This window comes from Triticum aestivum, chromosome 3B (assembly GCF_018294505.1).
Source record: "Triticum aestivum cultivar Chinese Spring chromosome 3B, IWGSC CS RefSeq v2.1, whole genome shotgun sequence".
Taxonomy (NCBI): Eukaryota; Viridiplantae; Streptophyta; class Magnoliopsida; order Poales; family Poaceae; genus Triticum; species Triticum aestivum.
In genome coordinates, this window is record NC_057801.1 from 38,599,186 (window position 1) to 38,613,101 (window position 13,916).

At 50.4% G+C, this 13,916-nt stretch overlaps 1 pseudogene; it reads left to right on the top strand.

Moving 5' to 3' along the window:
* The first annotated feature begins 2,466 nt into the window (after positions 1–2,466).
* LOC123067236 (LEAF RUST 10 DISEASE-RESISTANCE LOCUS RECEPTOR-LIKE PROTEIN KINASE-like 2.4) lies at positions 2,467–11,267 on the top strand (annotated as a pseudogene).
* Positions 11,268–13,916: the final 2,649 nt, after the last annotated feature.

Consider the following 13,916-nt stretch of genomic DNA (forward strand, 5'->3'; position numbering starts at 1 on the left):
TTGGGACCTGCTGAACTATTTACTTTATTTTGAAAAATCATCATCCACACAATTCCGACACTAGCCTGTATCCCACCTCCATCTATTTGTCTTTTGATCAAAACTCATCAGGGCGCAATCGATCACCAGGTCTGTCTCCAACCGTTCCGATGTCCTCAACTAGCTTCTTGTTGTTGCTGTTCCAAATTTCTTGCCTCTAAACTCACAAACCTGTTAAACTCACAAAAATAGACAACACTCCGTTGGTCGAGAACCTGATGTACATCTACTACACCCAAAATGAGCAGTGCTCCACTTGGTTCAAAAAGTATATGGGATTATACGACATTGACAACGCTCCATGCCTCCAGTTCCTTGCTCTAAACATAACCGTGCATTCTATGGTGGAAAAATTTTCACGATAAAACTGTGGAACACTGCACCAACTAGACATGGATCGAGACATTTGGATGTTAACTCTCTCTGGTGGGTATGGAGAAATAAATACGTCTAGAGAACCAGTCAAACTCGTTGGCTAGCAAATCAGTCAAAGTAGATGGCTAACACCATCCATAATATCTTCTGCCTTATCTTCGTGCTTCAATACTGTTCGTTGCAGTTTGAGCCATACGTCCACCAGCCACCCACGGATCCACCGATCCAATGGCACGATGGATCGCCCGTTGCTGCACGCCCTCCTCTCCGTCCTAGCAACAACAACGACGCCAGCGTCGGCAACCATGGCGATATCGACATGTCTGAAAAGTCGTGCACCCAGTTGATCTGCAGCCACTGATAATTCTGTCCCAGGTCTTCCCTTTGCCACGTCAATTGGGATACTCAGGGAGTTCCCATGTTAAACGTACGATGACTGCCAAAGGACTCCATTGCCCCATCCAAGTGTCATTCATTCTTAGCCACATTATTTCTCTCTCGTATCTCCCCACAGCCCATGCTTGATCATTGATCCAGTTTGCTTCCCTTCTCTTTGTCGTTCACACAAATTTCAATGCTCATCGTTCCATGGCTAAGGCCTGCTGTTTCTTGGTCTTGGTCTTGGTCATTCATTCTTAGCCAGATTATTCTCTCTCATATCTCCCCACAGCCCATGCATGATCACCTATTCAGTTTGCTTCCGTTCTGTTTGTTGCCGACATAAATTCCAAGGTATATCATCCGATGGCTAAGGGCATCTCCAGCCGCGCCCCCAACAGGCCCTCCCCAGGCGATTTCGCCGCGCCGGCGCCGAAAAAAGGCCCCAGTCGCGCCCCCAGAAGCCCGTTTTTCGCCGGCTCGGGCCAAAACTGGTGCCGGCGGACCCAGGCCGAACCCGGCGCCCTGGGGGGCGCTTGGGGAGCCGGCGCAAGCGAAAAGGCGCGTGGGCCCGCACTGGAGGCGACCCGAGGGCCTTTTCCCGCCGTTTTGCTGCCGCTTTTTCTCACTTCTCTCCCGCTCGCTCGCCTTGCTCCCGCCATTCTCCCCCCCTTTCTCCCGCCAACCCCGCTCGCATCCCGCCGCCATGCCGCCGAAGAAGTACTCAATGCCACGCGCGGCGGCGACCGCGACGGGCGCCGTTATCCAACCGAAGCAGAGGAAGCCGAGGCGCCTCCAACGAAGCCGCCGGGCCTGTCGAACGCCGAGTGGAGGGTGGAAGTACAGCGTCGAGAAGCAGTCACCGCCGACAGGCAGAACCGGGGGATAGCCAAGAAGGCCCGCGACAACGCGGCACGCGCGGCGGCATCCTCCTCTTCTGTCGAGGCTCCCGTCGTCAGCCACGCCCACCAGTACACGCCCTGGGGACAGCAAGGCGCCGGATCTCCATGGGGGTCATCGTCGCCCGGCTACGCCGACGGCGACGCGCATGGCGGGTTCAACCCAAACGTGACCTTCCCTCATGGTCACCCCGCTACGCGCACGCCATCGCCCGCCTTCGCCGGTGTGCAGTACCCACCATACAACTATTCGCCGCCCCCCGCCTACGCGACCACGCCGACGCCCCATCTCTACCGCGGGCCGCTGCCCTTCTCGCACCTCGGCGACGCCGACGACACGGGAGCCGACATGGACGACATCATCGCGACAGGATCGGCCGCGGCCGCCTCGTCTCCCGGTTTCGCCACCCAGGACGAGGTAGTCGACCTCAGCGGCGACATGGAGGCCGAGCTCGGCTACGTCTACGGCGACGATGCGCAGGAACCCGAGGAGGAGGACGAGGACGAGGTGGAGGAGGAGGAGCCGGCTCCTGTTCCGACGAAGGGGCGCCAGAAAAAGAAGCGGGCGGCGAGGTCGGGCGAGCCGCGCATCAAATGGACGTCCAAGGAGGCGGAATGCCTCGCCGAAGCGTGGAAAGTCGTCTGCCTCGACCCGACCACCGGCGCGAACCAGAGCTTGGAGACGTACTGGGACCGCATCAAGGCCGAGTTCGGCGAGCGGAAGCTCGTCGACCCCTACTTCAAAGGCGTCTACATGCAGCGCGGGGCCAAGGCGATGGCGAACCATTGGGGGCATATCCAGTTGGCATGCAACAAATGGCACGGAATCGTCGAGGAGGTGGCGGCTCGCCCGGAGAGCGGCGCCAGCGTTGAAGATCAGGTACGCACGCCGTTCGCCCGCACATCTTCGTCCCCTGCGCCCGCGGTTCGCCAACTGTTCGTCCATCCGCGCAGCTGCTGCGCATGTTCGCCATGTTCCGGGGTGACAACCAAGACGCCGACTTCAAGCACCTCCACGTCTACAAGTGCATTGACAAGTGCGAGAAGTGGGCGGAAGTCCGACGTGCCCTCGATAAGGCCAAGGAGACGTACAAGCCGGACGCGCTGACTCCGGGTGCGTCGGAAGGGCAGCCGGACGGCCACAAATTGGCCAAGAAGGGGAAGAACGCCGACGCGGCAACCGCGCGAGTGCAGGAGTCCATCGAGCATTGCCTCGCCGACGTCCAGGCCCGGGCCGTCCTACGCGAAGAGAAGACCGACGCGCGGTGGTCGGCGCTAATGAAGAACAACGCCATCAAGCTCGACCTGCTCCGGACGAACGTCGCCGCGAAGAAGAGGAACACCGACATGGCTTTTCTGATGGGTGCGGCGGACTTGCTTCAGAGCAACGACGAGAAGCTCAAGGCGTGGTACCTGGTTCAGCGCGGCCTCATCCTGAACGAGCTGCCGATGGCAACGCCCACGACGCCGACGACGCCCACAGCCGCACGGACGCCAAGCCCGAGCGAAGCCTCTACGTCGCCGCCCAGCAGTGTCGAAGCCGCGCCGACGCAGCCCACCACCGAAGCAGCTCCGACACCGCCGAGCCCGCGCACGCCGACTCCGCCAACACCTGGGACCAACCCCGCCGAGTGATGAATGACCCCGCCGAGGCGGCGGCGCTCTTTTTTTGTAACGGCAGACTATATGCCCGATCGCCGGACTTGCGGCATCTTTATGAGAGCGGGAACGGCCAAGTTTGAATTAACCGCGTCCTGGGGCCGGCGCGTGGGTGCGCGACTGGGAGCTAGCTCGCTCCCAGGGGCCGAGCTAGCGCCGGCACGCCCCCAGGATGCCGAATTTAGACGCCCTGGGGACCGAACGGCTGGAGATGCCCTAAGGCCTGCTGTTTCTTGGTCTTGGTCACGGTGTGGTGGCGGCCACTGATGCTCGTGGCGGCCGAGTTGCAGCAGGGTGGAGACTGCTCGGACGAGAAGTGCGGCAACGTCAGCATCTCCAGCCCGTTCTGGCTCACCGACATACAGACTGGAAGATCATGCGGTGCGTTTCCCTACCAGGACTTCGATGTCTCTTGTAGTAACAACAACAGTTATCCTTCTCTACGGAGCTCTATACCTTTCAACAAGGGCTTCAAAAATCCTCAACATCTCTTACGAGCAACGCAGCTTGCATGCAGTTGATCTCGGCAAGCTGAACTTGTTGCAGGCCAGCAACAGCTGCCTTGCCCCGTTCTATAATACCTCAGTCAAGCTCAACCGCCCGTTCAGGATCGCCCCCGTCAACCTTAACCTCATCCTGTATAAATGCACGGAGAAGGACGGAGCCGCGGCCGCAGCACGTCGGGACACAGAGTTGGCGCAGACTAGTGTGAGGTGCGGGAACGAGTGGGAGGTGCTTGCCCGCGCGGGAGTGCCTCACGACGCCACCGGGAGCTACAACAATTATGCTCTGGAGGGCTGCACCGCCATCGTGGTGCCGGTGCCGAGCTCGTCAGCCAGGGCAAACGCGAGCGACTACGAGCAGCTCTTCATTGATGGGTTCCTCTTGATATGGGATTCCCCGCTTAATCCCTCTACCCTTCCACGTAAGTTCACTCGTCAAATCATCTTTTAGTTAGTTCTTAGGTGAGCTAGGGCGCAATGCCTAATTTGCTTGGATTTCCCTTATCGAACAAGGAATCAATCAAATTGCAACATGCTTGTTTTAGTTAGATATTTTACGAATCACCACTTCTCTTTGCTTTCAAGTGGTTAACTAATGCTCAACCACGATTAATTACTGCAACGCATAATTTGCATTACTTCAATAACTTTATTATGTCAAGAAAGCTGAAATACAAATTTTTAAAAGTGAAATGCAGAGCACAGAGTCCTTTGGTCGTCCATGTTGCTGCTGTCTGTAGCAGACTCAGTCCTCTAGTCCATCTTTAGTCCACGGTTGGCGGTCACATCGCACCACACCATCTCATTAGTCAAGACTTATCCCATGGGTTCTGCAGAACTAATTATTTTCTTTTGAAAAATTATCACTCAGCCAGTCAATTCCTTCGGACTCTGGATGTCCCCCACCTCCTTCTATTCGTCATTGCATATATATTGACAACCCAATTCTCACCAGATCTCCAACCTTTCCAGATGTACCCAACCAGCTTGTTGTTCCTCCTGTCCGTATGTTTGGCTTGCATGGCAGACATTAGACTAGGCGTGCAGGCACAAGCAGCCTGCCAACCTGAGCGATGTGGCAACCTTTTTTTTTCTTTTTTTTCTAAAAGAGGGCCTCCCCGGCCTCTGCATCAGAACGATGCATACAGCTACCTTTATAAATAAGCATCAGAGCGATGTGGCAACCTGACAGTCAGATCCCCGTTCGGCATCATCTCGGGATCGGACGAGAACAGGTGCACCCAACTTGGGTTCCAGGTCCACTGCACCGACAGTGTCTCATACCTCGGGTACTACGAGGCTGGGTTCCGGCTCCAGATCCTCGACCTCTTCTACAGCAACGGTTCCTTGCTCGTCTCCAATGTCCGCAAGCTCGGGGACTTCAATCTCCCTGGCGAGAGGGGATGCCATGTCCCGAAGGCCAACACGCCCACCAAAATCGGTCATCCATTCTCAGTAAGCCCCATGAATCAGAACCTCGTCGTCTACAACTGCACCAGGGCGCCGGCGGCCCGAGCGGGGCTGGTGGACACGTTGTGCCGGAACAACACGTATGTCCGCGCGGTAGGGCGTTATAACCCGTCGGGCGTGATAGACGGCAGCTATGCTTTGGAGGGATGCAACGCCACTACCATGCCGGTGCTGGGGCCGTCTGGAGAGGCGAACCCCAGCGACTACTTGGAGCTCATCAGCGATGGCTTCCTCGTGACATGGCAGCTGCCAAATTACCGCAGTGGTAAGCTTATTCGTCCTCGTCTGTCGTCAAATACATTTTAGTGAAGCAATTTGGCGCCAGGCACTAGATAAGTGCCCAGGATTAGACGCTTCCAGGCAACAGTTCTGCCCACTTAGATGATCGAAATCGCCTACCGTTGGGGTCCGAGTCCCGTATTTCAAAGAACCTGGAGCATAGTTGAAGATTTGATTAGAAATGAGAATACGTTTAAGATGACTAGTGAGATATGGATGCATTCCTAGAAAACAAGTGAGAGATGCCAGACCTGTCACGGTCAGGCATTGCTAGTGCCAAAATGGCACCGTCGACCTATGCGGCTATGCCAATAAATATTTTAGGCAGCGACACGTGGTCCTTCCAATCTGCGCACTACACACAAGAAAATATTTGACCAATCAAGATTCTGAAGTCATCAGAAAGTAAAGATAACTACTTTGAACGTGAGACCTTCTTGCCTCTCATCTAGTTTGCCCACTTGTATGTAATACTCCGCTATTGCCATGTGCAAGAGCAAGAAGATGGATCCATTCCACTTCTCTGCAGCTGCCATGTTCTACTCAGCCAGGCTTCTGCTCACCATCCTGCACCACCACTAGCACTCAAAACAGCACGACAGCATCGACTCTCTATAGTGGTAGTGGGTATGGAGAAGTAAATGCGTCGACAGAACCAGTTAAACTTGTTGGCTAGCACCACTTGCACTATGTTCAAATCAGACTTATTCTCCCTTGTCATCGTCCTCCAATCAATATTACATCTTCAAATCGGACTGTTGGCATGTATTCAGCCTCACTGTATTCCCTTCTTTGGTCCTTCGTTCTGCATCTCACCTCCATTTATTTATGTTGGTATCATCCGCGCAATTTCTCCCTCTTCATATACCCTCCTCCTACCATGAATTATACAGTTCAGGTTTGGTTCATATCTCCTCCCGCCAAAAAATTATCTCCTCGCGCCATAGACCTGTGCCTCACCAAAACCATTGACCCAAATTCTCCTCGTGTGTTCCCATGTGTCAGGCCATGCTGTTCCCAGGGTGGCGCCGATGCTCGCGACGGCAGACAATGGATGCGCGCAGGAGCCATGCGGCAACTTGACCATCTCCTCCCCGTTTGGGATCGTCTCACGTCCTGGGGATGCGCGCGCTTCAGTTTCCAGGTCCGCTGCAGCACCGACGGCGTCCCGTACCCCGGGTACAACGACCGCGGGTATAGCCTCCAGATCCTCGCAATCTTCTACGGCAACAATTCCCTGCATGTCTCTGACGTCAACAAGCTCAGAGATCTCGATGGTTCAAGCCACAAAGGCTGCCATGTCCCGAGGACCAACACAGTCACCAACATAGAGCCTCCATTCTCCATGAGCACCCTCAACCGGAACCTCATCTTCTACAACTGCACCAGGGCACCGGCACCGGGGACGGCGGGGACGGCATGCCGCAATAACATGTCTGTCCGTGTGGGAGGGCGTTACAATGAGACAGGCGGGGTCGACGGCAGCTACGCTTGGGACGCCTGCAGCTCCACAGCCATGCCGGTGATGGGTTTGTCGGCCGAGGCGCATGCGAGCGACTACGAGCGGCTCATCGGCGATGTCTTCCTCCTGACATGGGATCAACCCCCTCTCTCGACATTTATTAGTAGTAAGGTCACTGAAATATTTCTTTACAGAGGGAGTACTAGCTAGGTGTCTAGGATCACATGCTTCGGCGCAGCAATTTTATTCACTAAGACGATCAAACCATCAGTTTCGTACAAGCTGGAGCATATAGTTGAAACTTGAAAACAAGATGGAGTGATAAAAGAATTTCTCAACAACAAAAATAAGTGCAGATGTGACACCTGCAGCAGTCGGTCAATGCCGGTGGAAAATCGAAACGATACTTTGACCAAAATGATTACTCAAGATTTTGTATAGTCATCCCAAAGTTCATAACTAAAGGGCAACGATACTTTGATCGTGAACTGGTGCAGCAATAACTAAGCCGCGTTAACAAGTCTTTCAACTCCTTGTTAGCTTCCAGCCACCTACTACTATTACTACTACTACTACTAGGAGATGGATCCATTTCACGTCATGCAGCTGCCATGTTCTGCTCACCCTCACCCTCCTTTCTAGCACCACCACTAGTGCCAAAAAACTGTCGTCCTGCAAGCCCACGGCGTGCGGGGACCTGCGCATCGCGTACCCCTTCTGGCTCAACGGCACACACCCGGCAGAGTGCGGCTACAGCGCTTTCCGGGTCAGGTGCATAGATGGCAGGGCCTACCTCCAGCCTACCAGATCCTCGACATCTCCTACGAAGACAACTCATTCTGGGCCATCAACCCCGACATCTCCTACTACGACATTTGTGACACCGAGCTCAACATTAATGCCTCCTCCGACCTCAGCCTCACGCCCTTCCGCATTAGCGCGACCAACCAGGAGCTATTCTTCCTCAACAACTGCACCGAGCTCCGGTCGCAGCCGCCACCACCTGCGTGGGCGCCTGCGAACTGCTCGGATGGACTCACCTTGCCGATGTCCAACTCATTCACATGGCTTGCCGGGGGGGTACAACCCCAACAACCAATGGAGTCCGGTGCCAGGGGGCTGCAAGGTGTCCATGATGCCGGTGCTGGGGTACGAGGGCGCGTCCGGGGCGGACCACGGGCGGCTGATGCAGAGCGGGTTTCTTCTGGAGTACATGGTGGGTGACTGCAAGGCGTGCGAGGAGAGTGGAGGGCTTTGCCTGATTAATAAGACCAACGATATCTTCGAGTGCCACTGCACAGACCGCGTGTCTCCGTCCAACATCTACGGTAAGCTTCGCACGTATAATAGCGACAGACCGACAGTGAGTTTGACCTGTGCAAAAACGATGCACCGGTTTAGTTCAATTTTGGCAAGATAAGTAAGTTCTTTTCTTTATTTGAAAATAAGTAAGTTCTGGTATAGAGGAGATTTACAGGAGAAGTGAACCCATCATGCATCTACACCTGCTAATTACTACACTGCGTACTAAAATGTACTACTAACTAGTGCAACCGGTCTAATTCTGTACCCTACTCTTCGGTTTTGATGCACCGTGAAAAATGTGGACTGAGATGTACCGTTCATTGCAATGTCATTGAAACAGATCCGTATAATTCACAGTTTATGCAATCTCTTATATTGGTTATCAAATCTACACAAGCCTATAATTAAAGTATATATTTTGTTAAACATGTATATTTGAGCGACATAGTTGCTCAGTTAAAAGAAAGCTCATGTTGTATTTTTCATCACTATCTTGCAATGTGTTTTTTTGGTATACTTCATCGGCAGAATATTGGATATTCATATACAATGCTTATCTCTTTCTTTTGGAAAAACAACCAATGTAGTACTATTAGGTGACATTGTTTCTACTCATAATTGTTAAATTATATTCCAGGTAGCGAGAGGAGAGGGAAGAAGATTATGGTAATAGGTACGGTAATTTTTTGCCATCTTTTCATATATAACAATTTGAATATAAGCAGTTACTAATAGTGATTCTCTATGATAAAATAGGAACTTAAACATTTATCAAAAATTTATCATGTCTGTAATCGTTGAAATTGTAATAGAAAATCTGAAGAGAAGGTTGTGACTATACTCAGGCACACTGCACCCACTTATCCAACCATCTACTTGTTGCTTTTCGACCGTGCATGAACTTTACCCTTTTCCTGTTTCTCTCAAATGAAACAACATATTAATTTGAAAGTTTGCAGGTCAACAAAATAATATTACTTAACCGAAAAATCTGATTTCGTATATTTATTCGGGACCAAAAGAATACGAAATTTTTCACACATTGTAGTTCCAAGATTTTGTTGATCTGCAGAGTCTGATGTCTATATGGTTTTTCATTTGAGAGAAACAAAAAGAGAAACTTCCACGTAGTAAGTTAGTTGAGTAGCACACATCAAAGCAGTATCGGACAGCTCAGATAAGGGGTGCAGTGCGCCTGGGTTTAGAAAAATCAGTCTCAAATCTGAGACAAGCAACCTAAGTTTGTGATTAATAACAAGATTGGTCAATTTATGGCAATTAGTCTGTTGCTACTTTTGCCACCATGTACTCTTGTGGAAGGAGAAATTTAAACTACTGACGATCTGGAAATCATAGTATTATAACTTCTGTTTTACAAAAGGAAATAACATCTGCTTCCATCTCAGGTATGACATCAGCAGCTGCAACATTTCTCTTTGCATGTATTTATGTGCTGATACGGCATAGAAAGGGGAAAAAACTATGGTTTCTCCTTTGCAAGAAGACTAGCAGCAACACTGAAAGGAATTACGAGGCCATGATAGTGTCGTATGGATCCCTAGCTCCAACAAGATACACGTACTCAGAGGTAATGAAAATTACGTCTTCTCGCAACAATCAGCTTGGGAAAGGTGGTTATGGTGTGGTTTTCAAAGGAAGACTACATGATGGTCGTCTGGTGGCTGTGAAATTCTTGCATGACTGCAAAGGAAATGGGGACGAGTTTGTGAATGAGGTTATGAGCATTGGCAGGACCTCTCATGTTAATGTTGTTAGCTTATATGGGTTTTGTTTGGAGGCATCAAAACGAGCTCTTATATATGAGTACATGCCCAACGGTTCCTTGGATAAGTACATCTACTCAGAGAACCCCAAAGAAATTTTAGGATGGGAGAGGCTCTATGCGATAGCACTCGGGATTGCTCGTGGCCTCGAATACTTGCACCATAGTTGTAATACACGTATCGTCCATTTCGATATCAAGCCCCAAAATATCCTTCTAGACAAAGATTTTAACCCAAAGATTGCTGATTTTGGTCTAGCTAAATTGTGTCATACAAAGGAGAGCAATCTTTCAATGACTGGAGCTAGAGGAACAATTGGGTTCATCGCTCCAGAAGTTCACTCTCGAACCTTCGGGGTGGTTTCAACAAAGTCAAATGTTTATAGTTATGGAATGATGCTTTTGGAGATGATTGGAGGAAGGAGAAATACAAAATCAAATGTTGCAAAATCCAGCGAAAAGTATTTTCCAGACTGGATTTATGATCACTTTGCGCAAGATGATGGATTACAAGCATGTGAAGTCACAGGAGAAACTGAGGAAATCGCAAGAAAGATGACATTAATTGGCTTGTGGTGCGTACAGATATTGCCTGCATATCGTCCTACCATAACCAAAGTTCTAGAAATGTTCGAGAGAAGCTCAGATGACATGGACATGCCACCGAAGCAAAACTTCTCAGGATTGCTGTAAGATATTCTCCCATATTGTTTGTTCCTTTGTTTTTCTAGGCAACAATGCTTATGCAATAACTTGACCTACATGTGTATCTCTCATTGCAGTGAAAGCTCAGCTCACAATATGGATGTAGAAAGTTCAAGCTCTACCAGATCTGAGGAGATCAGCCTTGTGAATTCAAAAATCCTACAACAATCGCCAACTCTTTGACAGATAGGCCGTCTGAATTAAAGAACCTACATTCATTTCAACCCTGTGAGATGGTGGCCATGTACTAGAGTACATTCAGAAATTGAATAGGCGCAGTGAAATTCGGCATTGTAGTAGAACATATTCCATGTATGCATGACCTAGAGTCAAGAGCATCCGCATGAAAGCGCCCTAAGTTACAGAACACAGAAGGAATAAAATGTATTCTCATGAGTTTTGTGTTCCAACTGCTAAAAGGCATCGGAGGCAGACAGCCACCAAGAACTTCTTGACTGTAAGTTTCCCCCAAAACTGAATATTTCAGAATCCGGATGCATATGAGTCTAAACATTGTGATGTTATATGCCCATTCATAGCAAGCAGATTAAATCCTGGAAGCGGAAGGTGCATACTTACATGGTCCTCTCCGTAGATTATATCCACACAATCAAGTAGCGCCGTGCCTTTCCTTGACGCGTACGCACCTCGCCGGCGACCACCGCCCAACTCCGCGCACATACTACTCTCCCTCCGCTAGCGCGCCGATGGATTGCGCCGCTTCTCAAACAACATCGCTTCCGCGGCCCCTCGTTCGCCGCCGTAGCCGCCGCCAAGGCCGAGCGGGTCCGCAGCGGTTGGTCGGAGATCCACGCGCCATAAGACCCCGCGGCGACAGGCCAGGCTCTTCTCTGCGCCGGTCACGACGGCAGCCGCACGCTGCAGCGTGCTCCGGCAAGGGAGCGACCGCGGCGGGGAATTGGGGGCACACACCAGCCAGACAGTCCACGTCGGAGGTTTTGGGCTATAGGCCTTCTCGAAGATGGCAGGCTAAGTATGACCCAGGAAGCAACCAGGCCCAGTTTGTTCTCGCAGCCCAATTCTGACCTTACCTTCCCTTTTGCTCTTTTTTTTAGAAGATCGCTTTTTGATTATGCTTTTTTTAGAAGATGGCAGGCTATAGGCCTGCTCGGGCCAAGTACTAACCAAATGGCAATGTTTGGAGTGCGGTGCCGGTTGCTGGGATGGGATGAGCTATGTGTGGAGAAGCATACTGAGAGGGCTGGAGGTGTTGAAGGAGGGTATTATATGGAGAATTGGCGACGGAACCAGTGTGAGAATTTGGGATGATCCATGGATACCAAGGGGTGCAACCCGCAGACCAGTTTCACACCAAGGAGCAAATCTTCTGTCCAGAGTGTCTGAATTAATCGATCCTCATACATGCAGATGGGACAGCAGCTTGGTTGCAGATTGTTTCCACCCAGATGATGTCCAAACTATTCTAAATATCCCAATTTGTGACCAAGGGGAAGACTTTATAGCCTGGCATTTTGACAGTAAAGGGATTTTCTCCGTTAAGTCGACATATAAGATTCATGTGAAGTTGCTGAAAGAGGAGGCGACCAGGCAACAAGGAACTACTTCTGTACCTGTTGACACACATGATGGAGTCTTTCATGCGATTTGGGAGGTAAACTGCCCTCCAAGGGTTCATCATTTCTTGTGGCGGTTTGCACACAATAGTCATCCGATGTATATGAATATTAACCGCAAAGGTGTGGATCTGGACACACGTTGCACTGTGTGTGAGAAGTACTTTGAGGATGGGGGGCATCTATTTCTGAAATGCAAGCAAGTGAAGTACATATGGAGAGCCATGTTTTTGGAAGGTGTTAGGCTAATGCTTCTCAACTGTACCTCGGCCAAAGAAACGCTGTCAACCATTTTTGCTTTGCCAGCAGAGAAAAAGCTTCAGGTGGTAGCTCTCTTATGGTGTTGGTGGACAGAACGGAATAGGGGCAACCATGGGGAGAAAAGAATGGAGGTGGATAGGTTCTGTTATACTATCAATTGTCACGTTGCCGAGTGGCAGGAGTTTCTCAGCCCCAAGCCCACGGTGACAATTCCAACACAACAAGTGAACTGGCAAAAGCCCCCAAGTGACATGGTAAAAATCAATTCAGATGCTGCGTTCTCAATAAACTCAGGAACTGGAGGTTGGGGTTTCATCTGCAGAGACAATACAGGGGAGTTGCACTTTGCAGCTGCTGGGGCTAAGCATGGTCTGTCGAGTGCTCTACATGCTGAAACTTTAGCTCTGTATCAAGCAGTACAATGGGCAGACAGTATTGGGGTTGGCCGTGTAATTTTTGAGACAGACTGTCAAGTCCTGCAGCAAGCCACCTCCTCTAGCACCTATGATTTTGCACCCCTGGGTGTGCTTTTTAGTGACATAAGATTCAGACTTAGAACTACGTTTATTGACAACAAAGTGGTGTATGCATCAAGAGACTGTAATAAACCAGCGCATGTGCTGGCGAATATGGGTGCAGGCCTAGCTGATGGTGAACTTAGGGAATGGTTCACCAGCTATCCTGATGATGTAATCAGTGCGGTGACCGGCGATCAGGCCGTGTCTTAATGGAATATCAGTGTTCCATATAAAAAAAAGAAAAGAATGGCTTCTCCAAGGCTCTGGTCCGCGGATGCACACATTCATAGTACGAGAAATGCTATATCGACGGAAAATTAATTAACATTTATGGGCTGCTGCTGAATTGACATGTTTTGAATGGATTAAGAGGGAGTAAGGGGCACCACCCAGGTGAAATCCAGGGCGCGTGAAGAGAATTTAAGGTAATGTATATATGTAACACTCTGTAAAAGGACCGTGTGTGTAGAATTTTTGCATTCTTTTTTTTGCGCGGGGGTGGGGGGGGGGGTGGGGTGGGTTTGCATTCATACTATTTTAAACTTGATGTTAGGTAACTGGACAAAGGGTCATCATTAAATAAACTACGTGCGATGGACAAAAATAGTACTCCCTCCGTTCCGAAATAATTGTCTTTCTAGCCATCTCAAATGGACTACAACATACGGATGTATGTAGACATGTT